At 40.2% G+C, this 10,490-nt stretch overlaps 1 long non-coding RNA gene across 4 annotated transcripts; it reads left to right on the plus strand.

Moving 5' to 3' along the window:
* Positions 1 to 513: 513 nt before the first annotated feature.
* LOC148337799 (uncharacterized) lies at positions 514 to 6,814 on the plus strand. 4 transcript variants are annotated; one of them, XR_015842926.1, is made up of 8 exons: positions 514 to 626; positions 1,175 to 1,352; positions 3,694 to 3,877; positions 3,957 to 4,004; positions 4,100 to 4,231; positions 5,359 to 5,622; positions 6,244 to 6,403; positions 6,612 to 6,814. It is a non-coding gene; the product is annotated as an uncharacterized LOC148337799 (long non-coding RNA). The 4 variants fall into 4 exon arrangements; XR_015842928.1 differs by lacking the exons at positions 6,244 to 6,403; positions 6,612 to 6,814 and adding an exon at positions 703 to 773 and having other exon boundaries at positions 536 to 626; positions 5,359 to 6,161; XR_015842925.1 differs by lacking the exons at positions 6,244 to 6,403; positions 6,612 to 6,814 and having other exon boundaries at positions 5,359 to 6,161.
* The last annotated feature ends 3,676 nt before the right edge of the window (positions 6,815 to 10,490 follow it).

Consider the following 10,490-nt stretch of genomic DNA (forward strand, 5'->3'; position numbering starts at 1 on the left):
AAAACCTCTTCCTTGCATGTCGATAAACTTTAAGTCCACTTGGTAGTGCCAGAGGGGCTTGAACCAGCTTTGAGGCTTCGACACATGAGTCAAACCAATTGCATGGAAAGCCTCAATGCTTCAAGAAGCTTCATCTCACCATCACTAGGTAAAAGACACATGACAGAGGACAACTGACAGACATTGACAATGAACCAACAAGGGCTGAAAAGGAACTAAATACAAACAAGTTAATGAGACACCAAGGAACACCTGGACAAGACGCAAAGGGTTGGAGGAAGCTGATTCAGGTAACACAAGGGACGGGATGACAAGCACCGGTGAACACAATAAACTAAAAGGACACACAAAGAGAAACTAAAACTAAATCCTAAACCAAAACAGATTGTAACCTGGGTGATTTGTATATTTGTAATACTTGGTTGCTTTCGTTTCCCCCTTGCTGCTTTTTTTTCATTATACGATAATCACGTGGTATTATTTACGTAGTGCGTCTACTAGCTTGCGTAGCGCTACGTCTGACGTCATTGTTTTACAAATCACGGCGCAAGTCGCTCACCGGCGGAAAAAAAAATCGCACTCCCGCGAACGCTTAGGTGGTAGATGAGCGCGTCGATCTGTTGCCGGTACGTGACTTTTAATTCCTTCAAAAATATTATTTTGTCCGATTTCGGACTATTCAAATAGGCTGTCAACTGATAGGTGCATCAACCACAAAACCGAGTCATATCACTCGGTACCCGAAAATACTTGAAGTAAACAAGAGGGAACCGGTGAGCTAAATCATTTGTTTAAGCGTGCTAATAGTGGCCGCTAATTTCTTATTTAGTTGAATGGGACCCGGACGGCTATTATGGGGAGCTAGCACCAATAATGTCCTCCTGCGGTACCGGGAGTTTTGTTTGTTACGTGATGTTATTTTGGTATTCCTTTTCTTAAAATAGTCTTGAGTTGATGACGTTTAGTACTTATGCTGTTGTTTTATTTCATTTGAATTAGAAGTTGATGCCATTGTACAGAATGTATTTTGTATCTATTTATGAAGTATGGATTGAAATAATTGAGGAATATATTCCAGATTTTTGAACATTTGATGTACGTACATTAAGATGTAAATTGAACAAGATGTAATTTAAATAATGTGATTATTATTTATTGTTCCTGTTTCACGCAGGCCAGGTTCCATTTCTTATCTACCTCGATGGGAATAGACAGCGAACAACCATAGACCACCACGTGAAGAACTCCAACATCGACGACAATCTTGCTGTGTGGTAGCTGCAGCCAAATTTTCTACAACATCATCCACTCAACTATTTCCACGGTTTTCGACAATTATATTATTCAACCATGTAGGACTCTCAATCCGGGATCATGAATGTTTATTGTTATGTAAACACTGTAAATATTGTGTATATTTTTCTTTTCTTTAATTAATACACTTGCATTTTGCCATCACAAATTCTGTCTATACTATAAGGATCAAAGCTACAAAAATAATGGAAAAGAAAGACTTGACTTGACTAACAAAGAACAACCAGATTTAACTTAACAATTAAGGGCAGGAGGATACTGACATGGACAGCAGACCGGTTGCAAATTAACATGCTGAGACCAAAACCTGGGTCCTACGAAGGCTCCTCATCATGTGGCCTCTGTGGACCGTATAACCCATGGCAAATTTGGACAAGCTCAATAGTTGTGTACACATTGATAGGTGGTGGCCACAAAACGTCACTTTCGGTGCGACAGCACCGCACACGTAGGTGTCCAAATTCACACAGCCTCCGAGAACCCGCCTTCAAATATGGCCTTGTTTCACTGGAGCTTCCATGGAGATGAGTCTTGAGGGTTTTTATTTTTTAAATTTAAGTTTTTGAACGTTGAAAATTACAAACACTTACAGAGGACACTGTAACAATGGGATTGTTAGTTTATAGTTATGTGTTCCCAGGGGGACTGTTAAGGGGTTGCACACTGCACAAGACGAGTGGAAGTAGAATGTATGAGAGACGTGCAGGTGTTATAATAAAGAATCAGTGAGCAAATGAAAGAGCTCTAACTGTCCATTCTGTATAGTCTTAGGACAGAACGAAACAGACACCACATACTTGGTAACAGCATGTCAACCAAAATAGATGAAACAAAAACAAAGAAGGGGATTCATAAGTGAGAAAACGACCCCAAAAAACCGTCATCTCTATTCAAACCGAAAGAAGGGAGCATAATTAATGAATACAATTCAAAACAAATATTTACAAAAGTCTGTACATATTTACTTCGCTTAGTTAAATGTTTCTACTTTCTTAAGACAAGAAAATTTTTTTAAAGTCAATCATAAATGCTGAGAAGGAAGGTTTACTATTTCTCCATTTGGCACAGCGTATGTGGTATTTATCCAACAACAAAATAATGTTCATCAATTCAGAAACAGAAAATTCTACATCATCCATAAAGAAAATAATATGACATAATTCAAATTTTGTAATATTAATTTTCAATGACAGCCAATTATTCATATCAGTCCAAAAGCATTGAGAAATAGGACAAAGGAAAAACAAATGATCCGAAGTTTCATCATCGTTATGGCAGAAGGAACAGCTCTCTCTACCTCAAATTTAAATCTTTTCTGACGAAATTCAGCCTCAGGATGAATCTTGTTTGATTTTGAAATGCATTTGTTTTACTTTTGGCAAGTATAACATAGTGTGTTTTATTCCTCCATATAAGATGGAAAATGACAGTGTTAGCTTTATTAATATTTCTAGGGGATATATACAGAGAGTGGCAGGGATAAATCAGTTTAGCAATACCTTCCACTTTTGAGAGTTATACTGCCAGAAATAGTAAGGTCTCGAGTTAACCGACTAAGTGACTTCTTCATGTCTACTATATGGTGAGCAATATTTATGTCTTGTCTAATGACATTTTTTATATCGTTAATCCAAAATATTTTATTTCAGATTTAATTTGAATTGAAGCAACAGATGTGCCAGCCGTTGTATGAAGAGGGAGTAGTTCACATTTTTCAAGGTTGAAAGATAATCCAGACGCTTTAGAAAATTTTGAGATGGTTTTGAGAGTTTTGTCCACCATTAATTTATCTTTTAAAAATATACAGGTGTCATTTGGAAATTTACTTATCTTAAATTCTTTTTCAAAAATGGTAATTACTTGAATATTCCCAGAATTATTAATAGGTAGTGGCAATAGTTGTGTTGCCAGTATAAAAAGCTTGGGAGAAATTGGGCATCCCTGACGAATACCACGTAATACTGTAAACCGAGGGGTCACTCCAGAGTTCAGAGAAATTGAGCTGCTTATGTCAAAGTAAAACATTTTCACAATATTTCTAAATATATTCCCAAAACCCAAAAAATGAAGCACTTACAACAGAAAATGATGTTCAATGGTGTCATAAGCCTTGAAAAAATCCCAATGTCAGTTGTAACATATTCACTATAATCCAACAAGTCAATAATCAGCCGTGTATGATTATGTATGCTTCTACCCTTAACAAAAGCCTATTGGCATTCATCAACTAAATTTGTTAAACCCATGTCTAGTCTATGAGAGTAAACATGTGCTAACAATTTGTAATCATTACATAACAAGGTGATAAGTCTCCAATTTTGAAGTGACAGCCTGTCTTAGTTAGCCTTTGGAATTAATGTGATAATTCCTTGTTTCAAGGTAGTAGACTGGAGTCCTGTTCCAATACTTTTGACGGGCCCGGAGTGAACGCTACGTAAATGCGACCTTCGTAGCCTGAATGGCTTCTCTCTTCTTCTACGCCGTTCTACACTCTTCTTCGACTGTTGGAAAATGCAAGCGAATGGAGGCCCGTGATCCACCTCAGCCGACGACGCTTTTAAATGCAAGTATAAATTATATGTCATATTAAAACATCACTCATATTGGGCAACAACGGTTGAATATTTTTTATCTTGATTCAGATCAGGTAATCGTTTGCGATATCAGCCAAAATAACGACGAGATAGCTCGTAAGTCTTGCATAGCCGATAAGGCTGAAACGTTTGAATTGTCGTAATCCTGCATGTTAGCATTATTTTATTTAAATCTTTCCCTTATGTTTTAGGGAGCAAGGAGATGACTGCGCAGCTCATTAAACTGCGTGGGAAGTATGACAGCCTGTTTACACTGGGGCCAAATTCACCACGGCCACAGCGCGGAGATTAAAAAACAAAAATCCGGGACAAATATTTCACGGGTAATTTGTCTATTTCCATTAATTTACTCAAAATGCGCTAATTCAGAGGATCCTAATCTTTGTTGGTTCTGTGTACCCGTGAACATTTTCGTCATACATCGCATACCTCCGTGACTCATATGTGTGAGGTGATGATTAAATCACAAAATGTAACAGAACTGTTCATTAAATGAAAAATGTGTTATTTTCACTGCCTTAATGTGGTCGTTTGTGAGGAATTGGAAATGAAATAAATTAAAATACATAAGTAATATACATTTCCAAGTAGGAAGCAAAACACAGAAATAAAATTGCTATTTTTTTAATCTAGTTTATAGCATTAACACAAACAATTTAGCTCCTTTGAAATTGTTCCCCTTGACCAGGCATTCAAACTCTAAATATCTATAAGAAAACACTTAACAAGACTAGTCAGACCCCCTATAACAATTTTAGTTTCCTTTCATTAGCTATTTGAGTTTTAATTAGATATGAGCTAACACACGGCTGTTGGTTTTGGCACAGAATGTTACTAATTACATTTTTCCACGTACGCACCTGCAATGTGCTCACATGCCCCTTGGTGTACCCGTACCCCGGGTTGGAGAACTGCTCTCATGGCTGTACAATCGCATGCTTTCCTTACTTTGAATTGGAATTTGAGATTGATGGTGGTGAAATATGAATTATACATTGTCAATTCTCTCTCTCTCTCTTTTTTTTTTTTTTTTTAAATAGCTACCACAGCCAAAAGCCCCTGCTGTGAACAAGATAATGCTGTCTCAAATACAACAATCGTGTAATTGGAGGACTATCAATACCTGATATTAACTAATATCAATCACTCTCCAAATTGACGTGAAAAAACTAAATTAAAAGAGCATGGACTAATGTACTTATGTGCATAAATCTGCATGTTACCAATAATACCAGGATTTCTGACAAATGTTTGCATCTTTTTTCATCCTTAATTTTTGGATGCATTTTTATTTATTTAATACAGAACCATGGAAAAATTGGGACTGCAGGGCAAGGTCATGCCCCCTGAGGCAAAAAAAGGGACAATTTAATAATGAAATTAAGTATGGAAGTCCACATGTCTTGTGTGAAAGTGAATTTATAATTTTTGTTATTGTTTCTTTTCAAAGGATTGCAAATAACCCGGGACTGGAGAAAGGTTGGTGTAAAAAATCCACTGCTGAGACTTGGCCCTAGTATAACCATATGGATGCAGTGTTGGGACAGAGGCCGTCCATCACTCCCTTCTCCGAATCGCCTCCGTCCCTGAGGCCAGACCAGGGCAAGGTCAGGCCAGAATGGTGCAGGAGGAGGAAGAAGCGCAAGACCAGCAGGAGGAAGGAAAAAGAGAAAATAAAGGCGCTTAAAGAGCCAGGAAGAGAAAGGATTAAACGGTCAGACTCCAGATTAGATATTGAAATGCAGAGAGAAGAAATGGAGAGACAAAGGTTGGAAACGGAAAGAAGGGCAACAGAGTGAAGAGATATTCGAACATTTATTTGGTTTGATGGAGAAAATGATTGATCAAAATAAAAACTAATGTTTGGTGTTTAATACTGAAATATATAACATTCATTTAAAAGTAAACAAAAATGAGGGAATTTCAAGACAGATAAACGAGTTTGCATCTCTCAACAATTTAGTTCACGCGTCGTCATGTGTATTTGTCCCAGTCATATCTTTAGATCAGCTTCTTCAAACTAAAGTGAAATAGAGAAGTGTCTCAGGTTTGGTTTGTAAGAGACCTTTTTTTTTTTTTCAATAACATGAAGACGCCACCATGTGTCTGTTTTGGTTACAAACTATTACTTTGATGGCATATGCAGGGACAAACAATGTACAACTTAAGTACATCATAGCGCACATTAAAGTAACAAAAATAACTATTCAAAGTAAATAAAAAGCATTGCCCAGTTCATAACTGTTGCAAGCTAAACCCAAGTGTGTCAGTGCTGTTTTCTAATTCTCACCTGAGCAGGGACTCATTTGGAGCATGGATGGAACCTTTCTTCCAGGACCCATGACATGGATGGGGGACAAACAGTCCTGATCTTCCTTTCATGACTTGAAGTGGGGCATCATACCTGATGCAGTGTTCTCTACATCATCTACGTAGTGGGGCTTTGCAGGAATGGCTGGGGCAAAAGATGGCTGCATCTCACTACAAAAGATGGGGTAGGTTTATTAAACATTCATTACGTCGTATACGAATAAATTTTTTCGTCTACTAGTATTTTGGCATGTTTATGTGGCTGTGCTGTTTGATGAACAGTTAAAGCTTATTTGATGGCATGTTTGATGGGATGATTGCTCAAATACAATTGTACAGTTGCAAGTACTTAAAAACCTGAAGATACTCATGGTCCTCGGGTGCCTCCTCCAGTGTAGACAGCTGGTCCCTCCAATGCGCTCCAGTGATGCTGTCAGCCACCTCTTCCGCCAGCCTCCTCCATCCCTTTCATCCTCCAAGGCCATGAGGTCTCCCACTCCGAGGCAGATGTGGAGGACAGCACAGACAACGATGACTTAACAGAAATAAAACAGGAAAAGCTGTTATATTAGCTACATTGGATAGTTATTGCACTGAAAAGGACCTGATTTGATCCTGAACAAAGTGCAACATATTAAAGTATAAACTCCATCACTTTTACTTTTTTTTTTTTTTTTTTTTTTTTTACTTACATGTGGTGCACCTCCAGGGTGTGGAAAAAGATGGCTCGGAACCTCACCATCATTCCAAAGGCACGCTCAACAATAAAGCGCGCCTTGGAATGCTGAATGTTGAAGCGCCGGGCCCCTATACACCTGCTGCTTGTAAGGAGTGATAAGGAGCAATGGTCGTTGGAGGCACGGGTACCCTCCATCTGCCAAGAGGAAGTACCTCGAGGAGGATACAGCCCTCTTTGGTAAAGGGGGCTGTGTCGGAGGACCCTGGAGGCGTGGACTGATCAAGTCCAGCCCACGTAGATGTCCAGGGCCACTTGGAGGCTTGATTACGACTTGACAACCATCTAATTGCCACAGCACCTCTAACAAATGCATGGTGCCGCACCGCCCTGCAAATCCCCAGGTCACTGCCTGAACCCTGAAGGCCTCCTGCAGTGTTGGGGAAGTGGATGACTGTGGCGAAGAGCCACCGCTTCCCCAGCGACCCGGTGGATGATGAAGTGAATGGTGGACTGTGGCATCCCAAAGGCTTGTGACACACCCTGATATGATGCCCCACTTGTCTGCCAAAAGAGAAAGACCAGGATCAGGGCACTACATCAATGTTGTCCGTCTTGGTTCAGGAGGTTGAGCAACACTCTGAATGAGTCCCTACTCAGGCAAAGGTCTGGTTGGAGAGCTTCTCCATTAAAGAAACGGTCCAACACTGACATACCCAGGTTGATCCTGCAGTATGGACCTCTTGGCTGGTTTAATTTCTAAATAAAAAAATTAACTAATTAATATTTTTTGTTGAATTTGTTGGATTATTCTCACAGTATCACCAACTTAATTTTAATATTTCTTTTGTCATATGTGAAAGTATATATTTGGTCAGCCATCACAATTATCTAAATTTACAATTATTTCATTTTCATTCAATATTTGTTCTATTATGAAACCACCACATGAACTATTTATTAAGGTATGCGTTTGTGGTCTTACTTGCTATATAGTCCATCGGTAGCAATCACGTTATATCCCTATCTATTATATCCCAATGTTGGTAACGGTGTGAAAAAGCTGATAGGCCAAGTTGGAACTTCATTCATTCGCAAAAGGATAACTCTCCGATGACAAAGTGAGATTCTCCTCTACAATTCTTCATGAACAAAAAGGAAGTACCGAAAATAAAAAGTGAAATAAAATGAAGACATGTTCAGTTTCCATGGTTCAAAATAAAAGACTATACCAGCCTTACATCTTAACACAAATGTTTTATTGTTTAAAAGATACCTTCTGTCTTGAGCACGTTGTAGAATATCCATTCATTATCCAAGCATTTTATGAATCCATCGTAAATACGTAACACCTGCGTAGAATAGCGGAATCATGTATGTGAGTGTTACAAAAGTGTAGCGCGACGCGGCCTTTGCCCAGTGGCCGTCTCCATGGAAATGAATACTGGATTATAAGGCTGGATTCGAAAACCGCTTGCGACAGCGTGAATTTGGACACTAGTGATGGGTAAATGAAGCTTCAAATCAGCTTCATGAACCAGTTGTGGTTGTTTTGGACTCCAGCTGATGGCACTCTCTGTTCAACATTGGGCTGAAAGCACACTGATTTGCCATTTTTAAACCCTTTTTTTTTAAACCAACCGTGCCATCTACAGGACTCAAAATACAACAAGTGGTTCATGAAGCAAATTTGAAGCTTAATTTTCCCATCACTTTTGGACACCACGCACTTTCATGTCACGTCACGTTGCTGAAAAAGCAGCCTTGGGAGGAAGCAGCCTGTTCATTTGGACACGGCGATTAAACCGACACGAAACAGGGAACTAAATACGAGCAAATTAACGTGACAACACGAAACATCTGGACAAGACACGAAGGGTTGGGATTGAGGTGATTGGGTGACAATAGGGACCGGTGGCAAACACAGGTGTTCACAGTAAACTAATAAGACACAGGAACACAAGGAAAACCTAAAACTAAACCAAAAGCAACCATAGCAGATCACGACACGTTTCGGTCTGTGATGAGTCGTAACGGCATTATAGAGGCGTAAATCTCCCCAAAAAAGAATTAAAAAAAAAAAAGTCAACCTCTACTTCGCGGGTTGCGTGGGGGCTGAGGTGTGTGTTGGGTAACTGTAGTTATGCTCAGAGCGCTCAGTAAAAAGTGACGGCAAGCGCACTACAGCTCTCTGTCACTCAAGATGGAAAAAATCTCACACTTGATATACATCGCTACAGTAACACCCTTGACTAATTTTTGATGGATTGGTGGGGCGTTATGCTGGCTCGAAGCAGAAAAAGCCCTACGGCTCAATGTTGAAGGCACCTTCAAACGGACATTTACTGTATATTTGTTTCAGCTGTTTGCGTTAACCCACGAGGCAGAAAGTAGCCGAGGGAGAATACATAATTTTCAATGACAACGCAAGATTTTCCTTTACTTTTCCCCCCCTGGCATGTTCCATAAAATCTTTCCATGAAAAATTGGTCAATTATTGTGCAAGTTTTCCAGGACATGTGGGAACTGTGATAAGTCTTAAACCCTTTTGTGTCATGATCCGCGTCGGGCATGACAGGGGTTTTTGTCATTGTTTTCGTCTGCATGTGCTTTTGTTATTGTTTTTGTCACTTTCCTACCATGTGCACTTTTGTTTATGTTTGTCAGCTGAGTAGGGCGTTTCCCCTCAGCACTCTGTTTCACCAGCCACGCACCTGTTCCCCGTTATCATCAACACACCTGATTCCCATCTGCTCCCCTATTGACTGGACTATTTAAACACCTCACCCCGACAACCCATTGTCGGAACATTACTCCTGCTACTCCGTTTGGACTGTCACGACCGCTCCGTGATCTCCTTCACGGCCATGTTCTTGCTCTCGCTCCCTCTCATGTCCCTGGTTTTTGTCACTGTCTTGTTCCTCGGCTTTTTTTCTGTTTAGTCACGTTTAGTTCGTCTTAGTCATTTTGCACCCTGCCACGTTTGTTTGTCCACGCCATGTTGTTTGTCCACGCCATGTTGTTTGTCCTCATTTGATTAATTTAATAAATTCCCTTTAGTTTACCCTTTTCCCGGCTTCCTCGCTCTTTGGGTCCACCCACCTCTTCGCCGAACGGCGAAACCTGACAGAATGTTCCGACCAACCACGGACCCAGCGGGAAGCTCTCGGCGACGTCATCGTCGTCGCTGCTCGGACTACCCCCCTCAGCCTGCCGACCAATCCCGCGTCCTTCACGTAGGTTCTATTTTTCGTTCCCCACCGGTTTTCTCCCCTGCGTTTCATGATAATGTTAAGGATTACCCACCTGTCATACCTCCCCATTTTATTATAGATTCAGATTACCAAGAAGATTTTGAGCGCAATGCAATTACACCACCTCACATTATAGTAGACTCAGATCACGAGGATGACTTTGAATACATTTATGACCAGTTGTATGCCCAGCATGACACAGATTCCGTTAGGATCCGTCACTTTCCTCCCCCCGAACAATTTCCGTCACCTTTTTCTTTTGACCGTTTTGAGACCACCTCCCACGTTACCTCACGTCGTTCACCTCGTCCCAAATCACGTAGATCACGGCCACGTCGTTCA

This window comes from Idiotropiscis lumnitzeri, chromosome 4, assembly GCF_059441095.1.
Source record: "Idiotropiscis lumnitzeri isolate Australia: NSW breed Sydney's pygmy pipehorse chromosome 4, RoL_Ilum_1.0, whole genome shotgun sequence".
NCBI lineage: Eukaryota > Metazoa > Chordata > Actinopteri > Syngnathiformes > Syngnathidae > Idiotropiscis > Idiotropiscis lumnitzeri.